A 24,055-nucleotide genomic window follows, 5' to 3' on the forward strand; every position below is an offset into this window, starting at 1 on the left:
TGTTCTCCACCAGTCCCTGAGAAAATATCTGTCTCTTTAGCTGTTTAATGCTCCATTTTCTAACTGCTTTAAGCACAACCTTATCCTGTCTACCTAAGTCACAAACCAGGAGCAGAAGAGATAGAATAGCTCTTGCTGCCATTTGGAGCCACCATGTGAAAATACCTACAGCCCCAAGTCTCATTTGTTTGTAAGATGTTTTTTTCTTGTTATGTTCTTTCAGGGGAAGTTACAAATACATCTGGGGTTTCAACCTCCTGCCAGCATCTGACTTTCATATGTGTTTTAATTGTATCGAGGAGTTTGCGTGACAATTTGTGGCAGAATCATCAACTAGTTCAGGAGAGAGACAATGAGTGTCACTGAAACTCTTCTTGCATGGTTTTAATTTACTTGTTCCGGCACAAACAGGTAGGAGTACTTCCAAGAAGGGCTAAAAAACAGACCCTCCTGTCTGTGCTTGTGTGTCCAACATTCACAATGAGTGCTGCATCGTGTTACAAGAGATCAAAATGGACTGAAGCGTCTTCATCAGAGACACCTTCTGAATGTCTCCAGGACATTAAAATCAGAGTGTTAAATGAGTGTTAAAGGTTTTGATCCCCCTGCTGCACAGAGTTAGCACTCCGGTGATTTAGAGCTTTACTACATTAACAGAATCAGTCATGCTCTGGTTGGGGAAACAGGCTCCTCAACATATGGTGGCTTGGACGAGACCCAACTGTAAATTCAGTTTATATTGAACGTGCCATGGTAATTCAGCGTTGAACATTTCATTGTGTGTTAAAGCCTAGTTTGATCAGGAGGTGGAAGCCAGAGAAAGCATTGGGGACTGAGGTGAAATGTAAAACATCCAGCAGCAGTGACAGGAGGAGAGAGTATGTGGGCATGTGCATGTGTGTGTGTATATGTCTTTCTATGGTATGTGTGTGGACACATTTGTGTTCAAAACCATCATTGTGAGAACATATAGTCCTCACACTTTCAGAGGGCTGTTTGAGGGTTAAGACTTTGTTTTAGGAATGATCTTAGGATAGGGTTTAGGTTTGGGTATGGATTGGGCATTTAGCTGTGATGGTTAAGGTTAAGGTAAGGGACTTGGGAACGCAGTGTGTCAATGAGTGTCCTCACAACCACAGAGAGACCAGTGTGTCTGTGTGAGTGAGTGAGTGAATGGGTGAGAGGCAGAGAGAAAGAGCTGAACGGTTTTCTTTTGATTGTGCAGAGAGTTTGTGGGTGGTCTGTTGAGCAAGGCAGCTGCGTGTTCATCATCCTTGAGTTGATAAAAATATCTCTCTGTAATCAATTGATATAATCAACAAACAAAAATTAAAGATACCCCGTAGAGTTTTTGACCTCTAGTAGCACCACAGAGCAATGTGGGACACTCATTCTGTTTGCATCATGCATAGCATTACCAGATGGGAAATGTGTTATTGTACCAGAGAATTAAAATGATTATATTCTGAGGAAAAGTATCATGTGAGTCATAACCAAGGGAGCAAATAGACATAAATGTGTAATTTCAGAGAAAATGCATTTGTTGAGATAAATGCTGAAAAAATGCTGACATGAATCATCACAACATGCATGACTGGCTGGAAAAACACACACAGATGTAAGATCCATATTTTACATTCCTGATTGTGTCTGGATAATATAGTAAATGATGTATAATGGGTCAAAAGGAGGCTGGGAAGATGGCAGCTACTAGCAAATAAAAATGAATGTAAGCAATACAGATTCTAAAAGATTTTTTTTAATTACCTTTGGGAGAGGAAGGAAATGCATCCAACACATTTGTTAGACCTCAAAGATACACAGTATGCATTTTGGTAAGAAACAACTGAGTGTAAACATAGCTTTTGTCTGTTTATTAGAAACCTCCATGGGGCACTTTTAACTGAGTTCAGTATTGTGTGCAATTCTCGTGAGCATCTTAGAACAGGCAGGGTGGGATGCTGCTGTGATATACACAGTTGCAAGCATTCAGTCCCAATTAGAAGTGACGTTGTAAGGGCGTGGGATCAGGGACGCAGGGGCAGAAAGAAAGACGAAGAAAGAAAGAGGCAGGACCGTGCCAGAAGCACCGGGGGCAAGTGTTGTGTTCAGTACAGAGACCATGTACAGATGTGCTGGCTCATCCTCACAAAGAGCCACTGATGCCAGCACTGCCAACTAAAGACACAGGCACAAATAAGGACTCTATTGTTATCTCCCTCTCAAAACACCGCCCTTAAAAAAATTTGGAAGAAGGACTGTAGGCAAGAAACCAGCCCCGTCAATAACATGGCATTGAATAATACTCTGTTACATCCAAAGTGGTACCTTCCGTTCCATAAATGTCAGCACATGATATCTATTGCTTTGCTCCCTCTGCCTCCTCTGCTCTCCTGTATAATTAAAGTAGCACGTTCCTTTCGGTGAACACTACTGCAGGATGACGGTAAGCTGAGGAGCTCACTGAGACGTACAAGAGAAGTTAAATTAAAGGAGCGGTATGCCAGTTTGTATGCTTCATTGCACATGAATACATAAACTAATGCTTCAAACAAGAGTGTAATTATAAAGGGATAAACGTGGTTATTCGAGAACATGTTTTGGGAGATGTATGATTATTTTTTGGCTGAGGTTGTTGAGGGAAACAAGGTTTCAATCACCCTGCAATACGTCTGCTCTGATGTCATCCATTTGTCATGCTTCCTACTCGTCAAAATCCTTTGGGAAAATAGTGCGCAAAGCCATAAAAAGTCAGATGCATCGTGATCGTGAGTGGAAATTGCTCTCTAATCCTTTTCCTGCTGATTAATGCAGCCACTGTGACCATAGAGACTGAAAAGTAAGACAATAGACAGGAACAATGAATGAATGCAGACTCGATAATTCTGATAATTAGGGTACGACTCACTCTTTAGTGGAAGGTTGCGGTCACTGTGACGGTGATTACATTGATTGTTGAACACGCTTCACATGCTGGACGAATTTTACATTGGGGATCATGGTCAGTTAGGGTGCGTTGTAATTGTACACCTATTGAGGCTGCCTCAGGGGCTGATGATCAGAGTCATGTTCAAGTTCAGCAAATGTTGTGCCTTGGCTAAAAAACTCTCCCCTGACCTCAGTGACTAATAAATGACTAATAAAGCGGAGCAGACACATGTCTCCAATCTAGCAGAACTTAACCCCTCTGAAACAACATGGCTATTATCCCAAGATACGCAGTTATGACTACATTACCATACAAAGCATTCCAGTCTATACAGTATTGAAAAGATCAAACCACATCATCGCATAGCTGAAAGTCTATGTCGCTGTCTCCCTCAATGACGCTCTCTCTCCTTCTCCCTCTCCCTGGTATCATTATTTCTCTACAGACAACACCAGTCCTCCATCTGATCAGCAGATGGTCTGGACACCATTATTAACTGTAATTGGTGGTAATCTGGGGCGATTTTTTATTTTGGTGACACTTCATTTTCTATAATTCTCGCCTCTCCCTTTTAAGTCACCTAAGCGTTGTGTTAAGTGCCAGAGTGAGACTGTGCTTGTGCCAGCGTTTAATGTGTTCAAGTCTTCAGAGACATGCAGGCCTCAATGAAAAGCAGATGTGCAGATGGATAGATGGTTTAAGGAGAGGAAAAGGGGAGCGATCAGAGGTGTACTGTGCTTAAAGCAGCTATTGAGGAGTTGGGGGTGGGGGGTGGGGGGTGTCGGAGAGGGGAAACGGGTTGTCAAGAGTGCGATGCAAACATCTGAACCCAAGGTACAACAAGCTGCCAAAACCGCAAGACGGATGCCTCTGGAAATCCAATGTGACACCTCAACTGGCCCCACTTTGGCTCCATAAATCATAACATTCAGCACTTAAACAGTTAATAATGATCATTTTATTCCTGTCCGCCCCAGCACCCCCACCTGCCACGGTTCTCCCACTCTCCCTCCTCTCCTTTTAACATTAGACAGGTCAACAGATACAAGTGTGCGACAGCAGGCTGTGGGTCTTTGTTGCGGGATGCTCTGGTTGTGCGTCTTGTCCGGTGCAGATGTTGTGTATTAGGGTCCAAAGCCTTTCCCGGCTTCTCTGAATCTCATAACTCATGTCTATATTTGTGTCTGCAGCATGGGCCCGGAACTTATTTGTTTGCTTAGTAATGGATGTATGATTGAAAAACCTGAGGGCATAAGTAAATGAAAAATAACAATGTCTAGGGAAAAAGCTCCTCTTAAAGCAGGTGCGGAGCAAGGGAAGAAGAAAAACTCTATTAAATTACTGTTGGAGCACAGAAATGTCAGTGTTTTCGTAGCAGGATTACCAGGACCAGCAGACATGAGAACTTTCATGAGGATAAAATCAATTTGTTGTGGCTGATTTTAGCCGCTCTCAACCAGGTATCTTTGTTCTTCCCGGTTTTCTCATGGTCAGCATGGTCACACAATAACCTAAGATTAGCCGTTATGAAGTCAAATACAAAGGAAAAAAACCTCCAAGTAAATAAGAGGGGCTCATGTGGCTCCAGAGGCATCCAGCTGCAAGCCTCGACCATTTCTGGGCACAGCATGAAAATATCTTACTTCAGCTCCAACACAGTAATAACATTAAAGTAATTATTAGTACATATAACAACTGAGGCCGAGTAAACTTCTTTGTGGATACGACTGGTTGTTCGTTCTAAGTGGCTACACAGTTTTAAGTCATACTGATGAATGCGGTGGTCGGTAAATGATTAGCTCTCCTGCCTTTCAGAGAAGAGGGCACATGTTGTGGGTAGCAGGCGTCCTCATAATACCAGGCTCTTCAAATGGAGCAGTGCTAACCGCAGTCATGAACACAAACAAATAGTTGGCAGTCACCAACCCCCTCCAATCCCCAGCCCTACCAACCTGCCCCACCCACCCCATCGTCCCTGTGCCAGGCTCGTTGCCAGCCGAAGTCTCAAAAACAAACCACTTTACCACATGGCTTAAAGAGGGACACTGTAAGTCAAAACCCAAACACAGGAGAGAATGTGGTGGGATTATGTGACTCCACATGCACGCTTAAACACAAACACACACACACACACACACACCCTCTCTTTCTCTTTTTCACATACATACACACACACACACACACACTCTGAACAGCGCTCACTAACAAGCTCTAAACTTTTGAAAAGGGGAGATGCACTGAACGGCTGTAGTCTTTCCTGATCACATCCCTTAAGTTCCTACCAACTGTCACAGCAAATCATTTTCTCTGCTGTCTCTCCTGATTAACATAATTAAAACTTTACACTTGTGCATGTCACCACCTGGTGGTAGCACCTTGTCATTGGTGGTGCCTCCCAGCCCGTCTTTGATGAGGACACATCTATCAACAGATGATCCACAACAAAGGCCACTGGCCACTAATATGGCTCATAGTCTGTGGATGATATCTTGCACTGGAGACACAATTTCACTCAAATTCAATAACAGAGCTTTTGATGCAGTGACTAATAACAGCAGAAACAAATGTGCTTAACATTTTTTGACTTCCCTTGCTTCATTTTTCCATTTAGGGTATTGCTGTAGACATTTTGTCATTGTTGAGAAAATGTGTTTTTATTTGAAATGTTTGTAAATACTGAAAAATACCTATATTCTCAGCTGTTAGGGTTTGAGATATAATTTGCACATTTTCATACAAATAAAAATCTGTTTTGCTCTGTTTCAAGCTGACAAAACACTGAGTCACAGCATTCCCTGTTCACAAAGCTTATTTTATGGTCTAAGTCACCCAGGAAACGCAGGTCTTAACATATATATAATTATCCGATGCTCAGGAAGCGATGTACTTACATTTCTAACAACTATAACAGCAGGATGATCTCATCAGAAAAAGAAAAGAGCTCAGCAAACAGAAATCCAAACCTAATCACCAGGAAATCCATAGAGAAGGCTTCATGGTACTCAAAGTCACTGTTTTCACAGTGACCTCTGGGAAGGGCTTTTTAGAAAAAACACCACAGCAATGATTGATTATCACAAAAATAGGCATATCTCCCATCTTCAAGTCAAAATCTTTTAGAACATTTGTTAATATAACAAAAATGTGCATGGTCAACAAACCACTTTAAAGCCACAAGTAGCCACAACTCTATCCTGACAATCACTATCATAACAGGATTTTGCCCACAAATCTGTACACTGCCAGGATTAATCACAGACAATCACAAAGTTTTACAAGGAGTCCTCAGCCAAACCACATCCTATAATTTGACAGAAAAGCCACATAATTGTGAAGGCCAAACAGTGCACAAAGCAACAGTCAGGCCAATGGACTGAGCTGATAGACCGGCAGAATGACAAGACGTGATGCACTTGGCTGGCAGACGCGACAGGGATGTCTGGTTTAGTGACAGACACCTTTATAGGGCTGGTGAACAACACAGCTGCAGAGCCGGGCCAGGAGTGCTGAAACCTTGGCAAGGGATCCGGAGGTGCTTCAAAGCCAGACAAGAGGACTGCTCTGTTTGGGGAGGCGGCAGTAAATACTGGCAGAGTGATGTAGCCAGTCCAGAGTTTTGGGACTGACGAGCACTCGAAGCACCACACCCTCAGGGAAAGTGTTAAAGGTGAGACTGGAACACTTCTCAACTGAATCAAGTTATTTCCTGCAACAACTGAACATAAACAGTGTTACAAAGTACTTGAAAACTTTTTAAATCAGTGTTTATTTGAAAGGTTTTAAATCCTGAATCTGAGTGTGTAAATGCTTCTCTGAGTGCCTGTGTTTTTGTATGTGGTGTGTCTGCTCATGAGAATAACCAGTGTATATAAATCTGCTGTAAAAAATAAACATGCCGATTTAGTGCAGAAGCTGCGCTTTTCCATTTGGAACAATAGGCCTCAGTTTGTCCGTGTGCCCACTCAACTCATATCAAAACACAGCAAAAGTCCCTCTGAAACTGTAGTGAAATCAGATCCATTCGTCAAACATCAGCACGACCCTCTATTTGTCAAAATTACTATAATAGCATAATAAATCTGTACTGTTGAGAACAGCTCGGTTAGGAAAATAACGTCTGTCAAATGTAGGTCAATTGTAACGATGGCTTCATTCTCATGTTGAATTTCATTCCATGTGACATAGCAATAACACAGAGACTCATGATAACTTAACTTTATTTTCCCTATTTTTAATTTTTTTTTTAAATGTCAGCAAAATAAGTATTTTAGTTTAGGAAAGCTTACAGATTCAGTCTTTGTTTCTTCACGTCATGAATCCAAAAATCTGTTCCTCCAAAATATTGGGAACTGGGGCCAAACTCATCTATAAATTTAGAATTATGTTTTTCAATATATGCATATTGTTTCCAAAGTTTGTGAAGTGAATACAAGACAACATGCTAACAACAGCAATGCTAACATGCTGATGTTTGCTTGACATTATCACTATCACTAATAGTTTAGTGTATTAGCATGCGAACATTTGCCTATGTGCGCAAAACGTAAAGTACAGCTGAGGCTGATGGGAATGCCATTGTGCCAGTTTGCAGGTATATGCTTAGAAACCAAAGTAGTGGACAAATTAAAAATGTTACCTGTTGGTTTTAAATGAAGCTAAGGGATCAGCAAAGTTTTTACTGTTCATCCTGAGGGGCATATGAATGTGTGTACCAAGTTTCATGGTAATCCATCCAATAGCTTTTGAAACATTTCTCTCAAATGCAAACCCTCATGATGGCACTAGAGGAAAAGTCAAGGGATCACCACAGTCATCCTCTGGGGACCATGAATGTCTGTACAAATTGTCAGGACTATTAATTCCTGGGTTGTTGAGATGTTGCAAAGCGGCAGACTGACATTGCCATCCTTAAATCTGTACTGACAGCCTGACTAAAAATTGGTTGGATTTACGCCTACTCAGCACTGGGCTACAAAGTCAGAAAAAAAAGTCAATTGATTTCCTCATGAGTGATCTCAGATATGAAAGCATCTCTTTCCAGAGCAGCCACACACTATGCTGTCTTGCTGTAGCACCCATTAATAAGACTTTGTTAGCCTAGCTCGTCTCTGCACCAGTGGCCTGTTCATTTTGGTCTGATAGGCTGCTGGTACAAAACTCACAGTACTCCTTCAGTCCTCCTCAGCCAGCACCCAATATTTACAAGCAAGCCTAAATCTGTGAGAGAATTCGATTGAACACAGATGGCAGGAAATTCCTCGGAAATGACAGTGGCCAAACTTAACCACAGAACATGAGAGTATCTCCATGTAGCAGACGCATCAAGGCCCCTCTGACAGATACTCTCTCTTCTTCTCGCCCAGCACCGCCTCCTGCCATCGATTACAGTTTGACAAGAGCAGAGATTTATACGACTTCTGTAAAACAAGTGATCAATTTGCAGCAATTACTGTATATTTTTTAATGGTTTTCGGGGCAGCAGTGGGGGAGAAATAAATGAATAGTTAGGAAAACGTCTGGAGGAAAATTCCCTTGATGGTCGGTGGTCCAACTGAGAGGTTGAATTTAAGTGTTTAATTAAATCACATTTGAACGGAGCAACATTTGAAAATGATTATTTTGTTACCTACACACAGTGCACATAACCTTCTGTTATTCTCAGAGGGGATGCTAGTTGTTTAAAACAAGGGCCAAACCAGATGTTTTGGGAACTGAAAGAGGAATCCAATTTCACTTCCTACTTCTTTGTTACTTTTTGTTGTTTTAGAGCAGGAAGAATAATGGAATGCTACTTTGTGAAAAGGATATGTTCAAAGCATGCATAGTAATTGCTTTGGCTTTTGAAGTTTCCGGTTAAAGTTCAGGCCAGTGCCTCTCTACAGTGAATATTAGCCATTCAGGATGATTAGGGGTTAATTCGGCTCCAAAATGCAGCTCTATGAGGAAAATGAGTTTTTCAAAAGCTCACAATTTGCTTTGACAGTGGAGGCACAGAGGGAAAGCTTTTATTTTGATTTGATTATTGGTGTTGTTTCATGTCACCAGTTTCTAAACCCTGACATTTCTGGGTACAAAGTAAACTGATCTGCTCAAACATGAGGGACTACATCGCTCAGAGTGTCCCCAAAACAAATGTTATTTTAAACACAGGGCACATGGCATAACAACAAGTAGACTAAAACAATGCCAGACTACTGTGAGAGAACCTAACTGATAGTAGTCATCAGATAATGCACCGTAAACAAGTGTTTGATTTGTCTGTCCATGTAGTGAGAGGACTTTAGAAAACTTTCTTTACATAAGCATCTTGAAATTAAATATGAAGTGCCCACATCTGCAATATTTTTGCACCTTTGACACACTTAGTGCAACAATTAATATTATGTTACTGATTCAAACCAACAGCAACAAAGTGTGCTAAAGCTCCACTATTACAGCAGTTAATCTGCGACCAAAGGACATTAACTTGACTGAAAAAGGACGATAACTTGGGCCGGAGAGGGACCTCCTCCTTGACTCAGGGGGGCACCACATGTATTTTGGGGTTTTCATAAATATACAGAATAAATAAGAGAGGGCCCCAGGTTTTCCACTGAGCAAACCTGTGTTGAGTTTCAAACCACACATACCTAAGGAAGTCAGCAATACCATTCTTTTATTGTGTGGGGAGTCCTCATTAACGAAAGGCTTTGGCACTGAGGACCACCCCCCCTCACAACCACACACACACATATACACGCAGATCATACACAGAGACAGGAACATGCCCTCTAGGTAATCTTAGATGGACAGTCCACCAGGCATTATATATCACTTCACATCAAACAGAGCCTAGTACTGCCGCTGTGAGGACGAGGAGGAGGAGGAGGAGGAGGAGGAGGAAGAGGAGGCCACAGTTCACAGTCAACCCCTCATTTCTCTACAACCTCAGGAAGAGACCACTGTTGGCCACTGCTTGAGAAATGATGGTATGACTCCTGAGCCCCCGCGGTTACAGGGACTAAGGCACAGTGGGGCCTGTAAAAACCCAAAATGGTACCAAATGACACCTATGGAAACACATTCAATCTTGTGTGGTGGGAGGTCAATATGCAGCTATTTACACAGACAGCAGAGCAGCGTGTTGGAACCGACAGGGCCACCATCAAAGAGCTTTACGAGCAAATATATTCTCACCGTGTAAGCATTTTAGATGTCCAGGCATTAAAGCTCTCCTGTGTTTTCCCTTCTCTTGTTTAATGGCTGTAATAAGATTCCTTTTATTATGATTTCTGCTCTCACTGCGTCCCGTCACCACGTGAGTCAGATGACTGCTATGGCCAAAGTGAGACACAAGTTTTGTCTCAGGATTGAAACTATTTCGGAGTCGGAAACCTGTCACTGTTTGAATGTGGGTCGGCTCCAGCACCCTCAGTAATGTCATGATATCTTAGAACCATACCAGGATATGCAGACACATGCGCTGCAAAAGGACATACAGGACCAAGAATAATATCAAAGGTGAGCTTACATTGAAAATAAATGAGGATTCTCACAGAATCGAATAAAATCTCATGAGTCATAATGGTGTAAAGTATGTGGAATGTATGTCATATATAAAACATGTGGTACAAATCTAAATTTGATGTGGTTCAGAATGGCACATCCACTATTTTAGCTAGGAACCACTGTTGCATGGAATTCCCCCAATATCTCCAATCATTCGCATCTACTGTCCAGTTTTGAATAAAGAAAAAAAAACCTGAAGAAAAAAGAAAAGAAACAACAAATGCCAGGCAAACAGAAGTCGCTCCAAGCACTGAGTTGATTATATACATCAACCTGAGTGTTTTAAACCCAAAAGGAAAAAGCGAAAGGTTGCTAGTTGATAGATTTCTGGATGGGTCCGTGGTGAGAAGGAGCCTAATCAGACGATAACAGGCAGAAATAAAGAAATCATTCTTCATTTGGATGTTGGCCTCTGCCATGTGTGTTGTTTGGCTCCTCTTAGCCCAGGACTGTATGGGCCTGAATAAAGAGGGAATCTCGAAGGGCTCTGGCCTGTACCATGTGTCAAGCCTTTCACATAACCTGGCATTCATTGTGAAGCTCTTTTACGAACCATAAAAAATATTCATTTCGCCCCTGACCTGTTTTCCAATATAGTCTCCAAACCCATAAAAGGGTTTGCTTTTCATTTATTTTTATTTGAAGAACTTTGAAATGCAAATGTTTGTTTCCTTGCAAGTAAAAATTGAGAGAAGCCATCTTAAAAGAGAAATCTGATGTGAAATATGAATTCTAGCCATTTTACATCATCCCTAACATAAACATGTGGGTTCTCAGTGCAAGTCTTTTTGTGCTGTTAAATGAGTGTACTTTGGCAGGCTGCAGTGTACATATACTGATGCTTTGCCTCTCTCGCTGGAGTCCTTCATGGCTCAGAGCTCTTGAGGCTTGTAGAAGACTGGCATCTTTACAGTGGCCTAGATTGGCCATATTTTTGTGTCAAATGACAAGTCTGGCCCTGTAAAAGTGGGCGCTGTGGTAAACTGTGCATTTACATTTACAGCTAAAGCTATCAAGGACATGGCTAACAAGTTCTGTTGACTTTTGTTGAACTGCGGTTTTGGGGGCTATACATTTAACATTTATTTAACCACCAACCTCCAACCCTCGAATGTACAAGCTTCATTTTAAAAATTCATTCTATTCAGTTAATAGTTACTGTTCAACTTCCAATTTTTTCCAGTTGGAATAAAAAGCTGCATTCTTTAGAACAATAATGACTGTGTTATTGCAAAAATTGTGGAAGATTTATTATTCCCAGTGTACTAAACTGTCCAAAAATTTACAAATAAAAAAAACACAAAGCTTATGCTAGCTGCCAGTTCAACACTGCCATTTCTGTGCAATCAGATATGAATACCATAACAATCAAAGCACCATAGATGCATAAAAATAACTCAAAAATAACCCTGAATTATTCATCACTTGCAGTAACCGCTGAAACCATACATGCTTAGTTGAATTTCACAACATATTCTGCATCAATGAAATTTTAAGTACTTAAAACATACTTGAAGCATTAGGACATTTCTCAAAGATGACAAGTTACAGCACAAGCAGTGATGTTTAATTCAACTATTCCATGAGGCTGAGCCTGGCAAGACGCCTAAACTGCACAGTGTTTGTCTGAGCTTCAGACAAACACTGAAGTGGTCAGAAAATGTGCCTGGGCCCTCGTGAACAGTGACATTGTATGAGAAGATGCGGCAGAGTTATGTCAGATAAGTGCTGGCGGTAGTGTTGTGATCAAGTGGAATGGGAAATGTGCTTGGCAGTAAAACCAAAGGACTTTCTTGGAAAAATAGGATGTGAGCGGGGTTGGGGGTGATTAAGAACAGGACAGCAATAAAATCTGAAACTTGTTTAAAAAAAAAAGAAAAAAAAAAAGGCCATCTTTCATCACTTCTACCTGTGTCATCTACTGAAAATATTTGTTTTGTTTTTACCCATCAGGTTGGTTGGCAAGATATGCTGTGAGGATGCAACTTCGTTAATAAAGCAGCTTTTACAGCTATCATCTTAATAATAAAATCATTCAATTCAAGCCCAACATTGAAAAAATCTTGGCTGTTGGGTTTATGGTTGTCAGTGTGAGTTGTTACTTGCTGAGATTTGGATGATTTATTTTCACAGCAAATTGAGTGTAATGTAATGTTTGATGGTTACAAATTCTTACAATGAAAAAACGTCAATTTGTTGTGCAATCTTTTTATATCCCATTCTAGATAATACCACAGGTTTTCACAATGAACAGTAACATTGCTAAACCTTTGTTTATATAAGTCTTTTCCAGCTCAGATAACAAAGCACTTCTTCTGAAAGCTATAATGAAAGATTAAACAATAAAACTCTCTTCATTCAGTGCAGTATTTCTATGCTTTTGCTCACTTAACAAGTGAGTGTATCATTTTACCAAGAAACCCTGAAGAGTCTGTAACACAGTAGGCCTGTGTGTTCCTCTACAGGAGAGCAAACACACTGTCAAACTCCATGGAGCGCTCAAGAGTGCACAGGGCTGTGTAATGCTGTGGAACAAGCAGCAGGTATTTGTTAGTTAATCAGCGTTTGAATTAAGCTAGGGGCTGAGGTTGTGTTCAGGAGCAGCAGGCCTGTTTTGACTAAGCCATCTCAGTGAGGGCCCAGTCATGGAGACTCCCAGCATTTGTAAAAGATTAGCGGCCTAGTCCTGATGTATTGAGCTCAGGTCAGGCAGAGTGCAGGGCTCGGACGCGAGGCGGGTTTCACCCTATCTCTCCCATCTGCAGCTCTCACACAGCACATCTACTAGTCCCCAGTGCATGAGACACACAGAATAATGTGATTAAAGATTTTGGAGTGGGGTTTGGAGTTCGCCAAGGGGAGACTGTACAGAAGTTGCTCCTTCAGGAAGCAGCGTTGCGGAGTTTGACAGACAGTCACTAAGGTCATGCCACAGAGCCACTTAAGGCATATACAGATTGTCCATAAGCTTATCAAGATTGTCCTTCTTACACTTTGTACTTAAGTTTCTTCCTCTGCGTACCATCTGCGTACATTTGTATACTGTCTATGTGTCATGTTTTGGTTAGTTTGTATTGCATGAGGGTGTTCTATCAGATGTGAACACTCTCAGTCGGAGTATCTATGCTGGATAATAACAATAGCCCACATGCTCTCAGCCTATCATTAGCCAAAAGACTAAATGAAAACCAACTGTGTGGGAACAATAAAATAATTTGTCAAGGGAGAAGGGTGCAGATAAATTCTGCAAAGCATTTTCCAATTGGCTGAGGCTGCAGTATGCTGGGCCAAGTGCTCAGCACCTGGCTGTCACGGCTCTGACGCTGCCTAATTCATTTCAACTTTCAAACACATGCCTATTAGATCACTGTCGATACGAGCTAAATGTGCCTGATTAGGCTTTTTATCAGTATTAGTCAACATGTGCTGTGAGCTGACTTAAGGGTAAAAGTTAGATCGACACAAAAGAGAGAGGGGAGAAATCTAGCCCTCCTCTCCTTTGCTCGCTCCCTCTATCTGTCCACTAAATCTGTGACTCAGCGTCAGTGAGGACATACTGGGGTGAACGCCAGGTACTCATCCTAAATATGCTTGTCAAGAACGGCTAGTGATATATAAGAAACATTTCCTGCAGCGGGAAGGTTTATTGGTTATTGAAGCTGTGTGAACCCATGTGTCTTGTCTGTGTGGATCCAAGAACCTCAGCGTATCGGTTTTAAGGTGAGTGAAGCTCATCTTGATGGGTTTTGGCTTCGTCATAAAGGTTGAACGCCGAGCCGGGGGGGCTGTAAACGTCAAGCCAGCTAGGACAGCTACGCACTGGTTCCCATTAGGCCCGAATCTTTCAACCTCCATTTTTAACATAACACGCCCAGCACCTCCAACTTTATTAAATATAAAAGAAATCAAGCTTTGGAAGGTCCAACAGGTGGTGGTGTTCCAAGGCAAACATTTCATATACTGATAAAAACAGACATCTTCACGTATACACCCACAAACACACATGTACCTAATCACATACAATATGTACAAATGCACTGATTCACAAACTCACACAGATTTAATATCTTCAACTGTCTCAAAGCATTAGACAACCATGATACCTCTTGATACTATGATTGATACGGTCATGGACAAATATCAGTGGCTCAGCATTTATTTTGCCAAGTATTGAGATTACTTACTTTCAAAAACAAAGTTGCGTGGACACTTTTGGAAACATGCAACAAGTGGCTGACCGGTGTTGCAACAGATTTCATCAGCCAAAAAAGCTAAAAACAATAACATTTTGCACTGCAGTGTATTAACCTCTTCGCTGGAGTTCTTCTGTTGAATCTCTGCTCTAATTAGCTGTATCTTTTATTAACTTTTCAAGGTTTCCATGTTCAGAGTTGACAAACTTGTCCATCGAACGTGTCCTCCACTTTGACCCAAATGTTAGCACACACAAACACAAACACACACACACACACACACACACACACACCACACACACACACAAACACTGTCCAAATCTCTTAACTACTAAAACTGCCAACAATGAGCCCCATAAGAGATCCTAAGTGTCCAACATGATGTTTGTGTTAAGCAGTGTATTATAGAAGCCGACTTCTGGGTCTTGGGGGGAATGTTAAGCATGTTAATGAAGAGTGCATACTGAGGCTATTACTCAGTGTAATATGGATCCATTTAACACACTTACTGCACAGCCCATATGAGCCTTAGTTCAAATGGAGACAAGAGGTACTATATTTAATCCTGGCAACAGTAAATCAACGAAGAACAGAACTGATTGTCTTCAACAAAACTGCTTCCAGCCGAATTATTTTCTCCTTTAGGATTACAGGAAAAGACTGCCAACAGAATGAAAATTGCACAGCTTTCTTTCAAATGCAATTTGATGTAGAGAATGTAAATCAGATAGATACTACAGGAGCCAGAAGATAACAGATGTCTCTACTGCTTCCAGAGGAAACTTCTGGACAGAGCAACCAGCTCATCTGTGAGACATGGTTTTCAGTTCCAGAGGGTGAAATCAAGCTGACGTCTCTGGTAGACGGCGACATCAGTACGGCAGCTACATGCCAAAGTCATCTTAGATTCCTTCAACTCCCTGTTTGGCAAGTGGTCTGTCAAATACCATTAGACAAAAACACTGACAAGTGACGAGACAGAAAGAGGAGGATAAATAGACAATTCTCAGATTAGTGGAGGAAAAAATGGAGAGGGAATATGAATCAGCAATGCTCACTCTCCCCATTAAAAACACCCTTCAGGCCCCAATCTGTCTGTGATTGTAGCTAAGATAATTACCATGTGTTAGGGTGTGTGGCTATGTTGAATCAGAACATGCTTGGGAAAAACACTCACTTGTATTATTGTCTTGTTTGCTGTTTCAGTACTACATAGGGAGTTCTCATATACAAGATATTCCCACACAGAGGAAAAAAAATCCATGCACTCCACAGCATCAGCATCACATCATGGGAAATTGCATCTTCTTATCACATACACCATCTCCTTGCTCTGATATTAGCCCACTGAAAAACAGCCTTCCCTTTCAAATATAATTGTCTGTAAAAAGTCTGTAAAAATAACCCTAAGCATTACAGATCACAGTGCTGGCATGGAGCCTCTAAACTTTATTAACATCTAGAGTCGGCCTGGCCTAGCTCCCAGCTCCCTGCAACTTAGAGTTACAAGCATTAACCTGAACAGGGCACCAGCATCACTTTCCCAAAATCCCCCACTTCCTCCCATCATGCAGCATTGTGCTATCCAGAGTTTGCTACTAAGAAAGAAACATTTTGACAAAACACCAGTCCACCTGTGCTTTCAACGCTGCCTGTGTGCTGACACTTGAGGAACAGGATGATATCACTCTCTGCACTGACAAAACCTCAGAGGTCTTGACTTCAAGCCATACACATGAGCTATAATAAATTTTGACTCTGAGATTTGCTTGCCAGTGCTTTAAAATATCTCTTTAAAAGAGTAACTCATTGGATATTGTGTGATGAAACTTGGCTCTCTATCGAGGACAATAATGCGTACAGATCTGTATCTGCCAAAACATAATGCACATATGAGTATCCCGAGTCCACATCATCAGAGTACAGACACACAAGTTGTCACGCTCGGGGCTTGTGATTGATGTCAACTCACATCACTCACAGGCAAGCAGGAGTAAAGTGGTTTTCTCTAAGCAACCTTCATTCTATCGTTCCTTTGTGTACTTATTAGTCCTGGTAAGCAGGTTAATACAGCACAGAGGCTGGATTGCATTGCACATGACTAGAGAATAAGTAATTCTTCCAGAACGCTGGGCTTCTATTAACAAGCACTAATAAAGTATATAAACTGCACTATTAGACTTTATAATGTCTTTCATAGTCCTCTGGGGCAGCGCCAGCCAATGGTGCGGTGAGCTGACTGGGCACTGCCCCATGGAAGCTTCCTGGCAGAGATGGAGAGAGAACAGGAGAGAGGATAAAACTCAATCTTTTTGGCTGCTTTCTCCTCCGCTCTAATGAAGGCATTAAAACAGCCTCGGCTCGCATCATGTTTGCCCATTTGTTTTTGACCAGTCAGTTGAAGCCAATGTTTGACTGGCTGGCTGATTAATCTCCAACATGACCAGCCTTGTAAAAAGGGCCATTTCAGACGCTACTTAAGTTTGAGTCTGAGCGTCCGAGCATTTGAAACTGTAGCTGTAGCAGTTTTAAATGGTGATCTGTTTACAAAGCTCTTATGCACACTTAGCAACTATTACGTGTTGTGAATGTTACTCACATCTTGATCATAGTCAAAATGAGATAAAGTGCTGATAGTGCCGTACTCTCTATGGGAAAGATGAAACGGCAGCCTCGTCATGATTGACTCAGATGACCAAAGCTGCCCTTTCACGCTCATACAATCTGTGTTCTTGATGCTTGTTTACGAGGGTTAGCAAAGCCCTAATCCTTATGGCCACATCTCTCTCTTTCTCTTTTTTTTCTGTCTCTCTCTCTCTCTCACTCTCCAGCTGACAGCTGTGAGGGCCCCATCAGCTCTCGGCCCCGCTCTGGCAGAGGCAGCGCAGCGGCGGACGGCTGTCTTAACTGCCACAGTCAGAGTGGAGCGGATTTTTCTTTGATGAAACACAGCAGCGTCGAGCCAAGAACAGCAAGTGGCACAGCTGAGATGTAAATCAAAAACCCACCCGTGTGCTAAGTCATACACGGAGAGGTCTGCGAGAGGAGTTGCTGCTGTCTGAAAATGCGTGAGTAATGCACTCTATAGACGTGTGGTCAGCTGAGGCATGCCTGTCCAGGCGAAAAAGAATCAAAGAGGAGGAGAGAAGTCTCTTTATCTTTCCTACAAATAGTTAAAAGGTAAAACAAATCTGGTCTAATTCACAAGACCTGGCAGCTTAATCCCCTCATCAGTGAAAGTGTAGCGCGTGAAACTGTGAGTACTTCTCAAGGCAAGGTTTGGTTCTAAAAATACATTTTTATGATGACAAATCTGAGCCAACTCCGCAGCTTTTTCTTGATTAAACCGAGGCCCAGAGCAGATTTCTTCTGGTATTCCAGAGATATTTCGACACTTACTCAAACCAGATCATATTTTTGCTGTGTGACTGTTTGGATTCATTGGCAGTATGAAAGTCAGAATGCCTTTGGTTAAAGCGAGATGCCATAGTCATACCACACTGGTCACATAAGAATGAGAACATTTGACCTGACTGACACGGACTATGGAGAGGGAAAAGGACAGCAGAGAGACTGCAGTGCTCAAATTCTCATGTTCATTTTGCAATTTCAGAGGACTACTTCAAAGGACACACGAGCAAAAACAGTCACAACCTCCCATTAATCTCTCTCTCTCTCTCTCTCTTTGAATCCAACCACACTCAAGTTGATGCAACACTCGTCTCTTCCTCTGCCACTTATCTCCTGTTTCCACACACGTCATGTGTATTCCCGGCCAAGTTTGATTGAGGTGATTCAGCCAAGCAGATGCCAGACCAGGGGTGTTCTCTCACTCTCCCTCTCTAGTGGCTGTGACTCAGGAAGCGCTCTCATCCCATTACCCACCATTCTCTCCTCCACTTCTCAGCCAGACAGAGGTTTACGGGAATACCGCTGCAGAATCATCACCGGGCCTTGGCTTTATGAATCAATGGAACATGCTGCAAACATTACACCCTGAAACACCCTTCCCAGGCAGCACCCTCCGCATTTGCCCATAACTCACTGCTGAGCTCATACGAGACGCAAAAGACGTGGGCTGAGGCTCGTACTCTGGCTCATGGGAATGTACTGACTGGTGAGAAACCTTGTGAAAAGAATGCTACTATTACTGTACTACTGTGTAAATGAATAAACATGCCCACATGTGTAGGTCCACATGATTTAGAAGAACGAATGCAGAGAGAGAGGATCTCTGGCTGTTTGTTACCAAATTCTTGTTGACACATTCCATGTAAAGTACAGCTGGGTACAAATTGACACGTACGACCAAAAACCTTTTCAGTATCTGGTTGTAAAAATGTTCTTGGTCAACCTCGGCAGAGAAACTAAGTGAACCACAAGTTCAATAAAAGGTCATATCTCTTTTAGCTGCAGTGACAGCAAGATGTTTTCTCTGAGGGTTGATCAGTCTTTCGCAACATCTGGGAGGGAGAGCTGCCATAACCTGGCCTCGCTGCTACAACCTTTTGGCATAATGACCAACAGTGACGTTGAGATCCTCAGTTACTCTGTAAAGCTTCAGCTGCACTCAGAAAATGGATATTTTGATACACAAGTAGTCTTTTTCTCTTTTCAGCAGAGAAGAGATCCACAGAGATTCTGTGTCTTTCTGACAAGGAATAAGACAGGAATTATTACATTGTTATAATCCAATTTATTGGCTTAATGTAAACGTAAGAGTGGCACAAAACCAACAATCTTTGTTGCTTGTGGATCTTATGACTTGACAATATAAAACTGATTTTCAGCTTTGTAAGAGTATAATTGAAAATAAAATATTTGACATTTTTCATAAATGAGCAAAAATTTGGGTTTGGTTGGGTTTGGGTTAATACACACACACACACACACCTATACCTCCACAACACAGTACTGCACACAGTATATGAACATGTAAATATGATAATATAAAATAAATTATCAAAAATGCAATGTGCACTTTAAGCCAATTCAATATCTCATTTGGATACAATATTAAAGATCAGTCACCTGTTTTTTTATACTTGATGTAAGCCTCCACAGAATGGCAGAAGCTCAAAAATCTTCATAAAGGAAATGGTTAGGGTCAGCCATATTAGCTTGCTTAACAGTTTCTCCTTTCAAATGTTTCCTGTAAAAATATTGGAGGCAAAAGACCTTTAATTTTCTCTGCTCCTCTCATCAAATTCTCAGCTTGAAATTTTAATTTCACAGTGTGATTGCCAAACCAGCCAATGACACCATAGCGAATTACTGATTTTAGCGGTCACCCCGTAGAAGAAAAATGATTATAATGCACTTATTTATTGAACACAGCCTCAATCTGCATATGAAGATGAAACCCTGACTGATTCAGGTCACCTGCTCAATCATTTCCCACTGATGACCCATCCATCTGTTTTGGATGCATATTTAGGATCTAGTACCATCTCTTTGGTCTTTACAATAATATGCAGCAAGACCACTGAACCATTTAGCCACCACTAAAGAAGCTCTTTGATTTATATAGACTACTGTCACACTCCTGATTCAGCAAAGTTGGTATAATAATGGCACAATGACACAAGTCAAAACCAGAAAGATTACTGAAATCCAAGATAAATAAACAATATGATCTGTGCACCCATCAAAGCCAAACTTAGAGCAATTATAAGCCTGACATCCAAGGCAATTTAAGAAATTCAATACCCCATGAAACAGCTGAACCAAACATTTTCCCAGAATTATAGCTGTGTAAACATTTTACGTGACACAAATCTTAAGATTTATTTAGAGGAAACAATCCAAAAAAGGCACTGGAACACTGACATTTAAATGTGAACACCAGTTCCCTTAGTAGGTTAGGCTTAACGTAATATTTTTAGTGGATTTATTGGGATGTTGATGATGAGAATAATATGTATAGTTTCAGAACATTTAGAGCATTTGGTATGTCAATTACTCTTCTCTATCAGAATATTTATGAAGAGAAATATTCCTGGGCTTTTAAAGTGACAATAAATCTAACCCCATGCAGCTTTTCTTCTGTCTAACATACAAAATTAATGCTAAGTGCCCATTCTTCTGTCTATAAAAATAAATAAATAAATAAACCACATAGTTTGATTAGAATAACTGACTTCACCAGAAGCACTTAATGTGTTTTGTGCACTCACAAATGGTACTATTCACAGGCTACTGAGAAGCTGTCATTAAGTGTTTGACACAGCAGAGGCTAAAACTGGGCTGTAATGGCCGGTTGTTTCTCATAACAGTCAGATTATCACCCCACAGGCTGACGTCTACAAATGCTGCTGCAGGAAAACACAGGAAACTAAGTCAGTTTGAGGGAATTCAACACTGGAGCCAATGCCACTTCACCACAAAAAAAGTGTGTGTGTATAAATATGTGTTTGAGTATGTCAGTGTGTGGCATGTGTGCATGGTGTATGTGCTGGCACAGTGTCTGCGTGTATTAGAAATGGCTGGTGTCAGCTTTGTGTCCTTGCATACAGGTGTGTGTGCTGCATGTATATAAAGGTTGAATGTAGAGAAAACGTGCCACGCGATGATGTGCGTTAGCCAAAGACGACAGGGAGTAGCCAAAGAAATGTAAAAAGTTCTGACAATGGTCAAACCCAAAAGTCCATTACTCATCTCTCTTTACAGGCTGAATCAACAGACAGGCCTCTGCATTTATCTGAGAGGGAGAGTAGGGCTCCAGCACACTCCTCTAACTCAAACATTTTCCTCAAACAGGCTCACATACTCAGCAGCATCGTCCCAGCCAGGAGAAACTTTAGTAAGGTATCAAATGATGCTAGAGTACACACTCCATTCAAACCTGGTATTCTTTTTCAAGAGGGGTCAAGTGTTTTTCTTTGCAAGCTAAATATTTTCTTTGCTGGTGGGCACTAATATTTATAGCACATTTATAGACTTGCAGTGTTAGGATGACCAGCTGCTGTTCCACTCACACAGAGCAATATACATGGTTTCCAAACCCACGCACCAGGTGTGACATGAGTCGCTGTGATTTGTGCTTCATTCAACTTGAAGAAAAATAAGGAACAATTTCCCCTGAATTCAAGCTGGGAGCAGTTTTTAAAATGCAATGGAATAGACACAGCTAAGAGTTTTGAATAAATGTTGTTATGGGTCATTTCTGTATTTAGGAAATCCCAGTCGGTATCAACCATAACAAAAAAGATGGAGAGCCCCACCGCACGACGGCACATCAACTCTTACACTCTGTAACTCACTCGCTAACTTTGTTACTTATGGTCCTGAATCTGTCTCTCTCTCACCTATTTACTGCTTTATTCAAACACACACATATGCACAGACTTTTCTTTAATTACTTATTAAATAAAAATGAAATAAAAAATAATGCAGCTTTGACTTGCATTTTTGAGGTAATCAGAAAAGTAGCAAAGCAATACCGAGTACATATGTGTCATACTACATGTGTCACTGCTACAGTACGGCTTCTTGAAAAAAAAATACTAAACTGAGTATTAGATGAAACATCACCAATGCACTGTATTTTATCACTTTAATCACTGAGTAATAGTTCACATTTTGCAATCTCAGGGTACATGTTAGAAGCCAGGAATCTCCCGTCTGAGGTAAGTTCTTCTCCCCACTGTCTCACTTCCATCAGGATAAATATTACAGTCTGTGTTTGTTCAGAGATTCTTTTCAGTATAAATCTAAAGTAATGGTTGAGAATGCAGTTTAAACTCCAGCTCTGTCCCCAAATGGGAGTGTGTAATACGATCAGCCTGAAATGAGGCATGATACAAAAGACTGATGAGTACTGAGATCACTTTCTTACTCAACGCTCACCAAACGAGGCTGTAAAGCAACATAAAAATGCCTGGAATACAGCACATATTCATATAGACCAGACATTGCAACATTAGGAGTGTAAGTTAAACCAATAACTTTTTGTTATTCAAATATAACTGCAAGAAAATGTGAAAATGAATTACTGCAAAATCGTGAAACATGTTTTGATGTGGGTTATGTTTTTAGTCCTCCAGAAAGGGCTGAAAACCATTTTAATTCATAAATCCACAAGATATTGAAATTATTAAAATATCACTCAACTGCTGCCTCCCCAAGTCAGAGCGAAACAAATGGACATGTATGTGTCTGCTTCAGTGTTAATCGGCACGACATAATCCACAAACACATAACACATCTTGCATTCCCACAATTTACGGGAAGCGAGTTCAAAAGCATTAGCAAAGACAATGAGACGATTCATTCTGGTACGGGATGCTGGGGATGGAGGGCTGAGGGCACAACTGTGCTCCAAGAGAACTCATAAATGCTGAGACACATTCAGCAGACATATGGTTTGTGTTTAGCAAGAAGAAACAATAATCAAATCCGTTGATCCTCTTCTTGCTGCAAGGATGATTGCTAATATAAAAGTCTGTTCCGTCTAATCATAATTTAGGATGGGGCTGTAATTACCTCCGCCCTCTCACAACAACACTCTGTCTAAACAGGATGGAGCAGGCTTCCACGGAGACTGAAAGCCCAGTTTCCATTCTGAATGCTATTTGTATGACAGTGCTCATTTCATCTATGTAATTGTTGTTGTAAAATTTTCACTTTCACTGATGAGCCCATGTCAAAGTTTATTTTATTTTTTTGAGAGGTGTTCAAGAAGATTTAAAATGAATTAGAACACATAGACTTAAAATTTAACCTTAGCATTTTTCTAAAATGAACAACAAAATTTGAGAAAAAATATTTCTCCAATTCATTCATTCATTCAGGTTTTGTTTCAAGCTGTCAAAAGCTACAAGTTGCCACATTTTTCCCACATTCAGCTACATGGGTCAACATCACACTAATCCTTCCATGAACTACACTCTGCCATGCCTTGTTAAGATCCATAGGAAACGCACGCTTGCTTGGCAGTTGCTCCACATACTGCACATCACTTCACATGGCCTTCATGTGCAGTAGACACTTTGATTATGGTGTTATTTATGAATTTGCCAAGGATCCAAGTGAGTTCTGGGTTTAATTAACAGACCATAATCCACAACTGCAAACAGGGCTCACAACACAAATACACAGTGCAGCTACATCAAAGGATGCTGTGGAGGAGAACATATGGAAGCAGGATTATTTTAGATGATGGCTTTTATCAAGCCCAAATAACGTAGAAAAACTGCTAATTGGTCAAACTGGGAAGTCTGAAACAGCTGCCGTTTGACTGAGTTTGTAATGTTACCCTCATTGTTTGTTTTAATGAAGGCAATAAAATGACTAAATTAAATGTTATTATAATTATCTCTGTTGATCAACTTTGTAACCTCCATTCACCTCGACAGCATCAATTAAAAACTCACATAAGGACTTA

At 41.0% G+C, this 24,055-nt stretch overlaps 1 protein-coding gene across 2 annotated transcripts in view; it reads right to left on the reverse strand.

Annotated features, from left to right (window-relative positions):
- Window positions 1-24,055, reverse strand: part of LOC108877345 (zinc finger protein GLIS1) — a 72,392-nt gene that overhangs the window by 45,032 nt on the left and 3,305 nt on the right. The gene's annotated exons all lie outside the window — the stretch shown is intronic.

Source organism: Lates calcarifer, linkage group LG17 (genome assembly GCF_001640805.2).
Source record: "Lates calcarifer isolate ASB-BC8 linkage group LG17, TLL_Latcal_v3, whole genome shotgun sequence".
NCBI lineage: Eukaryota > Metazoa > Chordata > Actinopteri > Centropomidae > Lates > Lates calcarifer.